We start from the raw sequence: 13,031 nt of genomic DNA on the forward strand, positions 1-13,031 counted from the left end.
TTTGGACAAAGAGGAAGATTTCACACTATAAACAGAATAATCTGTTAAGATACAAAAATCAATAAAGAACAAAAATTTGATGTACCTAACCATCCAGCTTTCACATATATAAAACAAAAACTATTAAAAATGCAAGTAGATATAGGTAAACCCATAATCTTAGCAGGAGTATTTAGTGCAGCTCTCTTAGAATTTGATGATTAAAGTAATAAAATTATAATAATAAAGGTACATAGGGTTTTAATAATACATATCAGATCAGATCAGTCGCTTAGTCATGTCCGACTCTGCGACCCCATGAATCGCAGCACGCCAGGCCTCCCTGTCCATCACCAACTCCTGGAGTTCACTCAGACTCACGTCCATTGAGTCAGTGATGCCATCCAGCCATCTCATCCTCTGTCGTCCCCTTCTCCTCTTGCCCCCAATCCCTCCCAGCATCAGAGTCTTTTCCAATGAGTCAACTCTTCGCATGAGGTGGCCAAAGTACTGGAGTTTCAGCTTTAGCATCATTCCTTCCCAAGAAATCCCAGGGCTGATCTCCTTCAGAATGGACTGGTTGGATCTCCTTGCAGTCCAAGGAACTCTCAAGTCCAAGGACTTCTCCAACACCACAGTTCAAAAGCATCAATTCTTTGGCGCTCAGCCTTCTTCACAGTCCAACTCTCACATCCATACATGACCACAGGAAAAACCATAGCCTTGACTAGACGAACCTTAACAAATTGCATATGTATACACATACATGTCCAGTAAAAAACGAATACACATTTATTTCAAATGCAAGTCCATTATTTATTTTTAAAAATATATCACATATTATGCTTCAGTAAATAATCTGAAAAATTTCAAAGGAAAACTGAAACTACACACACATGTACTGACTTCAGTTCAATAAAATCAGAAATCAATAACAAACTGATGACTACACACAATCTAACTACTTAGGTACAGTTTTTAAAACTATTAAAATAATTCCTGAGCTAAGAAGGATATTTACAAAAGCGAACGATAATAAAAACACACTATAAAAAACCATGGAGCTTCCCAGGTGGCATAGTGGTAAAGAATCCACCTGATAATGCAGAAAATGCAGGCTCAATCCCTGGGTTGGGAAAATCCCCTGGAGAAGGAAATGGCAATCCACTCCAGTATTCTTGCCTGGAAAATCCTATGAACAGAGGAGCTGGTGGGCTACAGTCCATGGGGTCACAGAAAGTTGGACATGGCTTAGCACACATACACATACAAATACATATAAAAACATGTGATATAATTCTAGGTAAATATATAGCAAAATATAAAAAGAATAATATTTTAAGAAAAGATAATTTAACATTTAGAAATGTATGTATGTCATTCACTCTAGTAACAATAATAAAGAATGATAAAAATATGGTCATCTCAATATATTTCAAATTAAAAAAAAATTCAATAACATTTTTTGTTAAAACTCTTAGTAAACTAGGAAGAGAGATAAGCCTCCACACTTTAACAAGAAATATTTATGCATCTTACAGTATACCAAAATCAATAATGAAACATTATAAAGATCTTCATTAAAGTCAGGAATAAGTTTCCATATTCAAGATTGTACTCTCTGTCCTAAGCAATGCAATAATAAAGAATAATAAATTATATTAATTATAGGACTAATATTAAATAAGAGTTATAAATGTTAGAAAGGAAGAGAAAATTCATGATTTATAAATAATATAATCTTATATCTTGAAAATCCAAAAGAAATAATTAAAATTACTAGAACTGAGAAAATTTAATAAAGTAACAATTTTAAAATGCACAGCTTTCATATAGACCAATTAAAAACAATTAGAAAAATTTTGAATATTGTCTTTAACTGCAAAAAGGGAAAAAACCACAAAATAAATAGGATATTAATATGATAAGAAATATACAAGATTTACATGGAGAAAGTAGTAAAATATGGCCTCAACAATGGATAGAATTACTCAGTATAGTAAGCTCACAATTCTTTTCAAATTAATCTGCAATTCAACGTAATACCAAACAAAACTTAAAAGCTAATTCATTTTAATATATATCTGTAGGTGAGAATAGTCAATAGCGTAAAGAAAAATGGAGGTAGAGTATATTTTTAAACCTTCTAAAATATCAGGACATGTTAAGAAATTAAAAGAGATTGATACTGGGGGCAGAAAAATAGATAAATAAATGGAATGGAAAGTGCATAAAAGCAAATTTAAGATATCATAAAAAATTGCATTTTAAACCATTAAACACAGGAAAATACTTTTATAATACTGGAGTAGGACATGCACTGTTAAGAGAAAAACTAAAAGCTAAGAATCAAATTATTGATAATTTGATAAAATTTAAAACCTGTGTATGATCCAAAAAATATCCACAAATAAATTTGTCAAATGCAGTATATTTGGAGAAAATATTTGCTATATATATATATAAAACAAAGGATTCCATATAGGATATGTAATAAAGGATTATATATAAGACATATGAAGAATTCCTAATAATTAACAAGAAAAAGATTACCACACCACAGGAAAAAAAAGTCAGCAGAATATGATCAAGCAATCTTAAAAAGAGGAAGCATGCATGATTAATTAATAAGTAAAAATGTATTCCACTTCAGTAGTACTCACAGAAATGGAAATTAAACCAGAAGTTAGATATAATTTCTCAGTCATCAGATTAGTAATTTATTTTTAATGGCAGAGTTCCAGTGTAATGTAGTATCCTTAGAGCCAGCACTTCTACTCCGAGATGTCTGTGGTGGACACTGTTAGCTGCCCATCTAGCTTTTCATCCTTCCAGAGCACTGATTTCTGCAGTATTGCTTTCCCCTCCCACACCAGGGAGGAGTCTGATTGAACCAAAAGGTAATCTTAAGCCCTGCCCTCTCAATCAGTGATTGGTCAAAATTTTTGAGAGGCACAAGAGAGAATTTTGCAAGTGTTTAGAAAAAGTTCTTCCTTACTGTTAAGGAGAATATCAAGAAGCAAAACTTACTTTCTCTCACAAAACATGAAAAAATGGCACAGAAGTCCAAGTATGCCTGGCATGTTTAAGGAAGAACAAGAACCCCTGAGAAGAGAAACTGTTTTACAGTGGTGGAGGGGAGACATCAGGGGTTTGGTTCAGTTTCTCTGTTTGAGATAGTGTATTTCAACGTGGAGATGTCAAGTAGACATTTGGATACTCAAGTCTGGCTTTCAGTGAAAATATTGGTTTGGAGGTAAAACTTTGGGAGTTACCAGAATTCACAAGTCATTTGATCATGAGAAATGTTTACATGCCTTATGATCCAGCAATCCCACTGCTGGGCATACACACTGAGGAAACCAGAAGGGAAAGAGACACGTGTACCCCAATGTTCATCGCAGCACTGTTTATAATAGCCAGGACATGGAAGCAACCTAGATGTCCATCAGCAGATGAATGGATAAGAAAGCTATGGTACATATACACAATGGAGTATTACTCAGCCATTAAAAAGAATACATTTGAATCAGTTCTAATGAGGTGGATGAAACTGGAGCCTATTATACAGAGTGAAGTAAGCCAGAAGGAAAAACACCAATACAGTATACTAACGCATGTATATGGAATTTAGAAAGATGGTAACAATAGCCCGGTGTACGAGGCAGCAAGGGAGACACTGATGTGTAGAGCAGTCTTGTGGACTCTGTGGGAGAGGGAGAGGGTGGGAGGATTTGGGAGAATGACATTGAAACATGTAAAATATCATGTAGGAAACGAGTTGCCAGTCCAGGTTCGATGCACGATGCTGGATGCTTGGGGCTGGTGCACTGGGACGACCCAGAGGGATGGTATGGGGAGGGAGGAGGGAGGAGGGTTCAGGATGGGGAACACGTGTATACCTGTGGCGGATTCATTTTGATATTTGGCAAAACTAAGACAATTATGTAAAGTTTAAAAATAAAATAAAATTAAAAAAATAAATAAAATAAATAAATTTAAATTAAAAAAATAAAGCAGAAAAAAAAAAAAAGAAATGTTTACAGATCACGAAGGAAGTGAATAAAGAGAGGACACTGAAGGACGTGGCTCTAGGGTACTCCAGTAGTACCCTAGGAAAGGGTACTTAGGAAATTTCCTGATATTTAGGAAAGCCAGAAAGAGGAACAGGGAAGAAGAATGGGAAGGAGAGGTCAAGAAGATAGGGGAAAAGTTCAGGAAAGCATAGTGTCCTGAAAGTCAAACAAAGAAAGTGATTTAAGGAGGAGGCAGCAATCAACTGAGACAAATACTAGTGAGTCAGTATAAGGTAAAGTCTAAGATAAAGGCTCTGAAGCCATATGCCAGGTTCAAATCCAGCACTCACATTTACTTGCTGTGGGACCATGAAAAAGTCACGATACCTCTCTGTCTCCACTCCTCATGTAAAAAAGTTATTACAATGGCTCTGATGTCATATGTTATTGTGAGGCTTAAGTGTCTAAATATGTTTAACACACTTAGAATAGTGCCTGGATATGGTAAGTGCTCAATAAATGGCAGCTAGGATTACTTTATTGTTGGATATTTTTTATTTTTCTCTTCAAGTTTTATTGAGGTATAATTGACACACAGCACTCTAAGGTCTACAGCATAATGGCTTGACTTCCCTATCCATATATACATATATGTGCTGTGCTTAGTCACTGAGGTCCAACTCTTTGCAACTCCATGGACTGTAGCCCTCCTGGCTCCTCTGTCCATGAGACAGAGTTCTTTAGGCAAGAACACTGGAGTGGGTTGCCATGCTGCCTCATATACATATATATACACAGACATATATACATATACTATTTTTCAGATTCTTTTCCATTATAGGTTATTATAAGATTAAATATAATCCCTGTGCTATAGTAGGTCCTTGCTGTTTTTCTATTTTATATATAGTAGTGTGTATCTGTTAATCCCAAACTCCTAATTTATCCCTCTCCCCCCAAACCTTTCCCCTTTGAAACCTTAAGTTTGTTTTCAGTGGGTCTATTTTTGTTTTATATATAATTTCATTTCTATCATTTTTTTTAGATTCCACTATAAGTGATATCATATGATACCATCGTATTTGTCTTTGTGTTATTTCAATTAGTATGATGATCTGTAGATCCATCCATGTTGCTGCAAATGGCATCATTTCATTCTTTTTATGGCTGAATAATACTCCATTTTAGGTAAATACCACATCTTCTTTATCCATTTATCTGTTGATGAACATCTAGGTTGCTTCCATGTCTTGGCTATTGTAGATAGTGCTGCAAAGAACTTTAGGATGCATGTACTTTTTAAAATTAGAGTTTTCATCTTTTCTGTAAATATGCCAAGAGTGGGACTGTTGGGTCACACAGGAACTCTATTTTTAGTTTTTTAAGAAACCTCCATACTGTTCTCCATAGTGGCTACACCATTTCACATTCCCACCAATGAGTGTGGGAAGGCTCCCATTTCTTCACACCCTTCCCAGCACTTATTATTTATAGACTTTTTGATGATGGCCGTTCTGACCAGTGTGAGATGGTACCTTATCATAGTTTTGATTTGCCTTTCTCTAATAATTAGCAGCGTTAAGCATCTTTTCATGTGTCTGTTGGTTATCCATATGTCTTCTTTGGAGAAATGTCAATTTAGGTTTTTTGCCCATTTTTTTTATTGTGTTGTATATGTTTTGGATATTAAGCTGAATACACACTTTGTATGTCTTTGAAATTAAGCCCTTGTGAGTTACATAATTTGCAAATATTCCCTCCCATTCCATAGATTTTCATTTTGTTTATAGTTTCCTTTGCTGTGCAAAAGCATTTAAGTTTAATTAGGTCCCATTTATTCATTTTTGCTTTTGTTTCCACTACTCTAGAATGCAGATCCAAAAAAATACTACTGCAATTTATGTCAAAGAGTATTCTGCCTGTTTTCCTCTAAAAGTTTTAAAATATCTGGTCTTACATTTAGGTCTTTAATCCATTTTGAGTTTATTTTGTGTATGGCATTAGAAAATGTTCTAATTTCATTCTCTTACATGTAGCTTTCCAGTTTTCCCAGCATCACTTATTGAAGAGACTGTCTTTTCTCCATTGCATATTATTGTTCCTTCTGTCATAGATTAACTGACTATAAGTGTGTACGCTTATTTATGGGGTTTCTATCTGTTTCCATTGATCTATATTTCTGTTTTTGTGCCAGTACCATACTGATTTGATTACTATACTGATTTGAATAGTCTGAAGTCAAGGAGCATGATTCCTCCAGCTCTATTCTTTCTCAAGTGTTTTGCTATTCAGGGTCTTCTGTGTTTCCATACAAATTTAAAATTTTTTGTTCCAGTTCTGTAAAAAATGCCATTGGTAATTTGATATGGGATTGCACTGAATCTGTAAATTGCCTTGTATGGAATACTCATTTTAACAATATTGATTCTTCTGATCCAATCTTTCCATCTGTTATCTTTCATTTCTTTCATCAGCATCTTATAGTTTTTTGAGTACAGGTCTTTTGCCTCCTTAGGTAAAGTTATTCCTAGATACTTTCCTCTTTTTGATACAATGGTAAATGTGATTGATTCCTTAATTTCTCTTTCTGATATTTCATTGTTAGTGTATAGACATGCAACAGATTTCCATATTTTCCATGTATTTTGCATCCTGCAACTTTATCAAATTCATTGATGCACTCTAATAGTTTTCTGGTAGCATTTTAAGGATTTTCTATGCTTGGGATCATGTCATCTATCAACAGTGACAGCTTTACATCTTCTTTTCCTATTCAGATTCCTTTTATTTCCTTTCCTTCTCTGATTGCTGTGGCAAAGACTTGAACAAAAATGACAAAGAGTGTATATGCAAATCAATCAATGTGATATACCATATTAACAAATTGAAATATAAAAACCATATGATAATCTCAATAGATGCAGAAAAAGCTTTTGACAACATTCAGCACCCATTTATTATAAAAAACTCTTTAGAAACTGGGCATAGAAGGAACCTATCTCAGCATAATAAAGACCATATGTGATAAACCCACAACAAACATAAGTCTCAATGGTGAAAAACTGAAAGCATTTCCTCTAAGATCAGGAACAAGACAAAGGAGCCCACTCTTGCCAGTTATTCAACATAGTTTTGGAAGTCCTAGCTATGGCAATCAGAGAAGAAAAAAATAAAAGGAATCCAGATTGGAAAAGAAGAAGTAAAACTCTCACTGTTTGCAGATGACCTGATACTATACATAAAAACCCAGAGATACCATTAGAAAACTATTAGAACTAATCAATGAGTTTAGTTAAGCTGCAGGATACAAAATCAGTACACAAAAATCACTTGAATTCCAATATACTAACAACAAAAAAATAAATAGGAATTAAGGAATCAATCCCATATACCATTGCAACAAAAAGAATAAAATATCTAGGACTAAATCTACCTAAGGAGAAAAAAGAGCTGTATACAGAAAACTAAGACACTGATGAAAGAAATCAAAGACAACATAAACAAATGGAGATATTCTATGTTCCTGGGTTGGAAGAATCGATACTGTGAAAAAGAGTATACTACCAAATATAATCTACAGATTTAGTACAATCCCTATCAAATAACCAATGGCATTTTTCACAGAACTAAAACTAAAAATTTCACAATTTTTATGGAAACACAAAAGACCCCAAATAGCCAATCTTGAGAAAGAAAAATGGAGCCAGAGGAATCAACCTTCCTGACTTCAGACTATACACAAAGTTACAGTCATTGAGACAGTTTGGTACTGGCACAAAAACAGAAATCTAGACCAATAGAACAAGATAGAAAGGGCAGAGATAAATCCACACACCAATAGGCACCTAATCTTTGACAAAAGAGGCAAAAATATACAGTGGAGAAAAGAGAGTCTCTTCAATAAGTGGTGCTGGGAAAACTAGACAGCTATGTGTAAAAGAATTAGATTAGAACACTTTCCAACACCATACACAAAGATAAACTCAAAATGGATTAAAGATCTAAATGTAAGACTGGAAACTATAAAACTGTTAGAGGAAAACATAGGCAGAGTCTCTATAATGTAAATCACAGCCAGATTTTCTATGACCCACCTCTTAGAGTAATAGAAATTAAAACAAAAATAAACAAGTGGGACCTAAGTAAACTTAAAAACTTTTGCACAGCAAAGAAAACTATTAAAAAAGGTAAAAATGCAACCCTTAGAATGAGAGAAAACAATAGTAAATGCAACAACTGACAAAGGATTAATTTCCAAAATATACAAGCTATACAACCAGCTTATGCAACTCTATACCAGAAAAACAAGTGACCCAATCAAAAAGCGGGCAGAAAACCTAAACAGACAATTCTCCAGTGAATACATACAGATGGTTCGGTTCAGTTCAGTCGCTCAGTTGTGTCCGACTCTTTGCAACCCCATGAATTGCAGCACGCCAGGCCTCCCTGTCCATCACCAACTCCTGGAGTTCACTCAGACTCACGTCCATTGAGTCAGTGATGCCATCCAGCCATCTCATCCTCTGTCGTCCCCTTCTCCTCCTACCCCCAGTCCCTCCCAGCATCAGGGTCTTTTCCAATGAGTCAACTCTTCGCATGAGGTGGCCAAACTACTGGAGTTTCAGCTTTAGCACCATTCCTTCCAAAGAAATCCCAGGGCTGATCTCCTTCAGAATGGACTGGTTGGATCTCCTTGCAGTCCAAGGGACTCTCAAGAGTCTTCTCCAACACCACAGTTCAAAAGCATCAATTCTTCTGCACTCAGCCTTCTTCACAGTCCAACTCTCACATCCATACATGACCACTGGAAAAACCATAGCCTTGACTAGACGGACCTTTATTGGCAAAGTAATGTCTCTGCTTTTGAATGTGCTATCTAGGTTGGTCATAACTTTCCTTCCAAGGAGTAAGCATCTTTTAATTTCATGGCTGCAGTCACCATCTGCGGTGATTTTGGAGCCCCAAAAAATAAAGTCTGACACTGTTTCCACTGTTTCCCCATCTATTTTCCATGAAGTGACAGGACCGGATGATATGATCTTCGTTTTCTGAATGTTGAGCTTCAAGCCAACTTTTTCACTCTCCTCTTTTACTTTCTTCAAGAGGCTTTTAGTTCCTCTTCACTTTCTGCCATAAGGGTGGTGTCATCTGCATATCTGAGGTTATTGATATTTCTCCCTGAAATCTTGATTCCAGCTTGTGCTTCTTCCAGTCCAGTGTTTCTCATGAGGTACTCTGCATATAAGTTAAATAAGCAGGGTGACAATATACAGCCTTGACGTATTCCTTATAAACACAAAAAGATGTTCAACATTGCTCATTATTAAAGAAATACAAATCAAAACTATAATGATATATCATCTTATATAAGTCGGAATGGCCATCATCAAAAAATCTACAAAGAACAAATGCTGGAGAGGGTGTGGAGAGAAGAGAACCCTCTTGCACTGTCAGTAGGAATGCAAATTGATATAGCTACTATGGAAGACAGTATGGAGCTTCCTTAAAAACCTAGGAATAAAACTACCATATGGCCCAACAATCCCTCTACTGGACATATACCCTGAGGAAACCATAACTGAAAAATACACATGTACCCCAATGTTTGCTGCAGCACTATTTACATAGCTATGACATGGAGGCAACCTAGATGTCCATTGACAGATAAATGGATAAAGGTGTGGCACATATACACAATGGAATATTACTCAGCCATTAAAAGGAACACATTTGAGTCACTTCTAATGATGTGGATGAATCTAGAGCCTGTTACAGAGAGTGAAGTAAGTCAGGAAGAAAAAAACAAATATTGTATATTAATGCACTTATATGGAATCTAGAAAGAAGGCACGGATGAACCTATCTGCAGGGCAGCAGTGGAGACACTGACATAGAGAGCAGACGTGTAGCCATAGAGGGCAGGGGGAAGGAGAGGGTGGGACAGATGGAGAGAGTAGCATGGAAGCATATACACTACCATATGTGAAATAGATAGCCAGTGCGATTTTGCTGTATGACTCAGGGAACTCAACCCGGGGCTCTGTGACAATCTAGAGGTGTGGGATGGGGTGGGGGATGGGAGGGAGGTTCAAGAGGGAGGGGAAATATGTATACCTATGGCTGTTTCATGTTGATATATGGCAGAAACAAGCATAATATTGTAAAGTAATTATCCTTCAGTTAAAAATAAATAAATTTTTTTAAAATGGCAAGAGGAGTCATCCTCATCTTGTTCCTGATCTTAGAGGGAATGCTTTCAGCTTTTCACTGTTGAATATGATGTTAGCTGAAGGTCTGTCATATATGGCCTTTATTAGGTTGAGGTATGTTCCCTCCATGCCCACTTTCTGGAGAATTTTTATCATAAATGGATACTGAATTTTATCAAAAGTTTCTTCTGTATCTGTTGAGATGATCATATAGTTTGTATTCCTTAATTTGTTAATGTCATGTATCACCCTGATTGATTTGTGGATATTGAAAAATCCTTGCCTTCCTGGGATAAATTTCATTTGATCATTGTGTATGATCTTTTTAATGCATTGTTGGATTCAGTTTGTTAGTATTTTGTTGAGGATTTTTACATAATGTTCATTAGTGTTATTGGCCTATAATTTTATTTTTGTAATATCTTTATCTGGTTTCGGTATCAGGGTGATGGTGACCTCAAAGAATAAGTTCAGAAGTATTCCTTCCTCTACAAATTTTCAGAATAGTTTCAGAAGGATAGCTCTAAATGTTTTGTAGAATTCACCTGTGAAGTCATCTGGTCCTGGATTTTGTTTGTTGGGAGTTTTAAAATCATTGATTCAATTTCAGAACTTGTAATTAGTCTATTCATATTTTCTATCCTGTTTACTTTAAATATACCTTTAATCAGAGGTTGGCCTTAGAGAAGTCATTCTGAGGACTTGCTGGTGGAGGACAGAGAAGATGGAGGGATGTGGAGCTCCAGGCACCTCATGTTAAATGTACTTATTTGTTATTATATCTCTATCACATACTACAATGTAAGCTCTGTAAGAGAGGGCCCTTATTTTATTCCCTGCTATATCTCCATCACCTTTAACAGTTCCCAGCACACAGTAGGTATCCAGTAAATATTTTTAAATGAATGACTACTTTCAGTAAAAAATTGAGGCCCAGAAAAGATAAATAAAATGCTTTCCCACCTTATTATGTCAGAGTTTGATCTAAAACCTGAGTCTCTTGGTTCCCATTACAGGGACTATTCCAGTAATAGGAAAATCTGGGTTTCAGAATTTATATCCCACCCTTCAAAATGGTATTAAAGTTGTAACAATTTCAAAGGCAGAAATGAGATAGAAAAGAGCAGAATGAATTCCCACTTCTTTTCAAGATTATCCGAAGTCATTGCATACACAGTTTTTATTTTGCTGAAAAGTTAAAACTTTTGTTGATGATGTGGCTGCTAAATAATTAAAATAGAAGTCTTAAAAAAATCCATAATCTAACAAAATTAGTCATTTATTGAACAATACAAATGAAAGTGAAATTTTAAAAATTACCACAATTTTACCTCCTTCTTGTTTCACACATTTTATGTATTTTTCAAGGACTACAATTGAAAATTTGAGAATATAATTCCTTATAGTAAAAAGTTAAATTGTGTATAAATATAACAGATACTTATTTCCACAAAACTCACCAGTAATATGACATTTATGCAATTAGAAATAACCTTGAATCTCTTATCCCTCAGTTTAATAATCTATATATAGCATAAGACTGAAAGGTTAAGAGAAGAATTATATTTCTCTGTAATATTTACTCTTAGATATTTAAGTGGCAATATTAAGTAGCAATGAATCACTTCATCCACATGTAAAACTTCATAGTTCTGTAAATAACTAGCTAGAACTGGGGAAATATTTTTAGAATAGCCAGGGACTATAAAATGAAGCTAATTCATAGAAGTCTCCAGTTAATTATAGAGAGATTACTAGACGATTTCTGTAAAAATATACAAAGTAGGTCTAAATCAACACAGATGGCAACATGTAACATGTCTGTATAAAGAAATTGAAAATTGTGTCTCCAATCATGTAATCATAAAAATGTCCCTCTTGCTAAGTTTCTAAAAACCATAACATTGTAAAATAAAACAAATAGTTTGCCAGAGTTTTTTTTAAAAATTTTTTTATCTTAAAAATGGCCTTAATTTTTGATCTAGAAAAACTCACTTTTAGAAGATTACTCTATGGAAATAGTCAAAAGGAAGGAAAATGCTCTATGTTTTGAAGATGTTCACTGTGGTATTATGTATATAACTGGAGAATCTAAAAACTTAGATGTCCAACAACAGGGAGATATTTAATTAAATTGGAGTTGATCTACTTAATATATATTCATTAAACACAGTATAAAATGCTCCTTGTAAAAAAAATGTTTAATCTGTATGTGTATCATTAAAGAATTCAATCCAAATCAACTCAGCTACTGTCATATGTGTGTGTGTGTGTGTGTGTGTGTGTGTGTATACACACACATACATAACTGTGTGAATGCTACTTAGGCTTACGGGTAGGGAAAACAAAACTAGAGAAGTAGCACCGCTTATACAATTCTTAAGAACGTTTAATTCTGACTGGTTAAGCCACATGCACATGACACAGTGATAAAGACTTTTAGGTTCCGAGGGTAATTACAAGTCACACCTAAGCAATCACCATTTAGACTTTCTGATTCATTGCAGCTAACCTGAAGCAGAGAAATTTAGTGTATTTATTCTGGGTATTTTGCTAGCCTCTTCAAGTCATTTTGGAATCCTTTATTGGCAATATGAAGTAACTGTATATTTCAGTGCACATCTTTGCTATAGAAACATGATTTTCAGCTTTGCAGCCCAAGGATGCATTCCATGTATGAATAGGGTCTTTGTGAAACAAGAGTAAAGTCATCAGCTTTTATGCTATGAAGAAGAAATGTTCATCTTCTAATGTGCATATATGTAAGCCACCTCTTTAAAATCAGCCCCCTTAAATGGCAATGAGTATGCTTGTGTGTATGACACAT

The 13,031-nt window shown here is 34.9% G+C and overlaps 1 long non-coding RNA gene across 1 annotated transcript in view; it reads left to right on the top strand.

Annotated features, from left to right (window-relative positions):
• The window catches only part of LOC147379598 (uncharacterized), a 436,432-nt gene extending 424,069 nt beyond the window's left edge, over positions 1-12,363 (top strand). Inside the window, exon 4 of the long non-coding RNA XR_015162171.1 lies at positions 10,876-12,363. This is a non-coding gene — a long non-coding RNA (uncharacterized LOC147379598). The remainder of the gene's footprint in view (positions 1-10,875) is intronic.
• Positions 12,364-13,031: the final 668 nt, after the last annotated feature.

The sequence above is a fragment of the Bos grunniens genome, chromosome 1, assembly GCF_055505025.1.
Source record: "Bos grunniens cultivar Pamir isolate PY7600 chromosome 1, Bosgru_T2T1.0, whole genome shotgun sequence".
In the NCBI taxonomy this organism is placed as follows: Eukaryota; Metazoa; Chordata; class Mammalia; order Artiodactyla; family Bovidae; genus Bos; species Bos grunniens.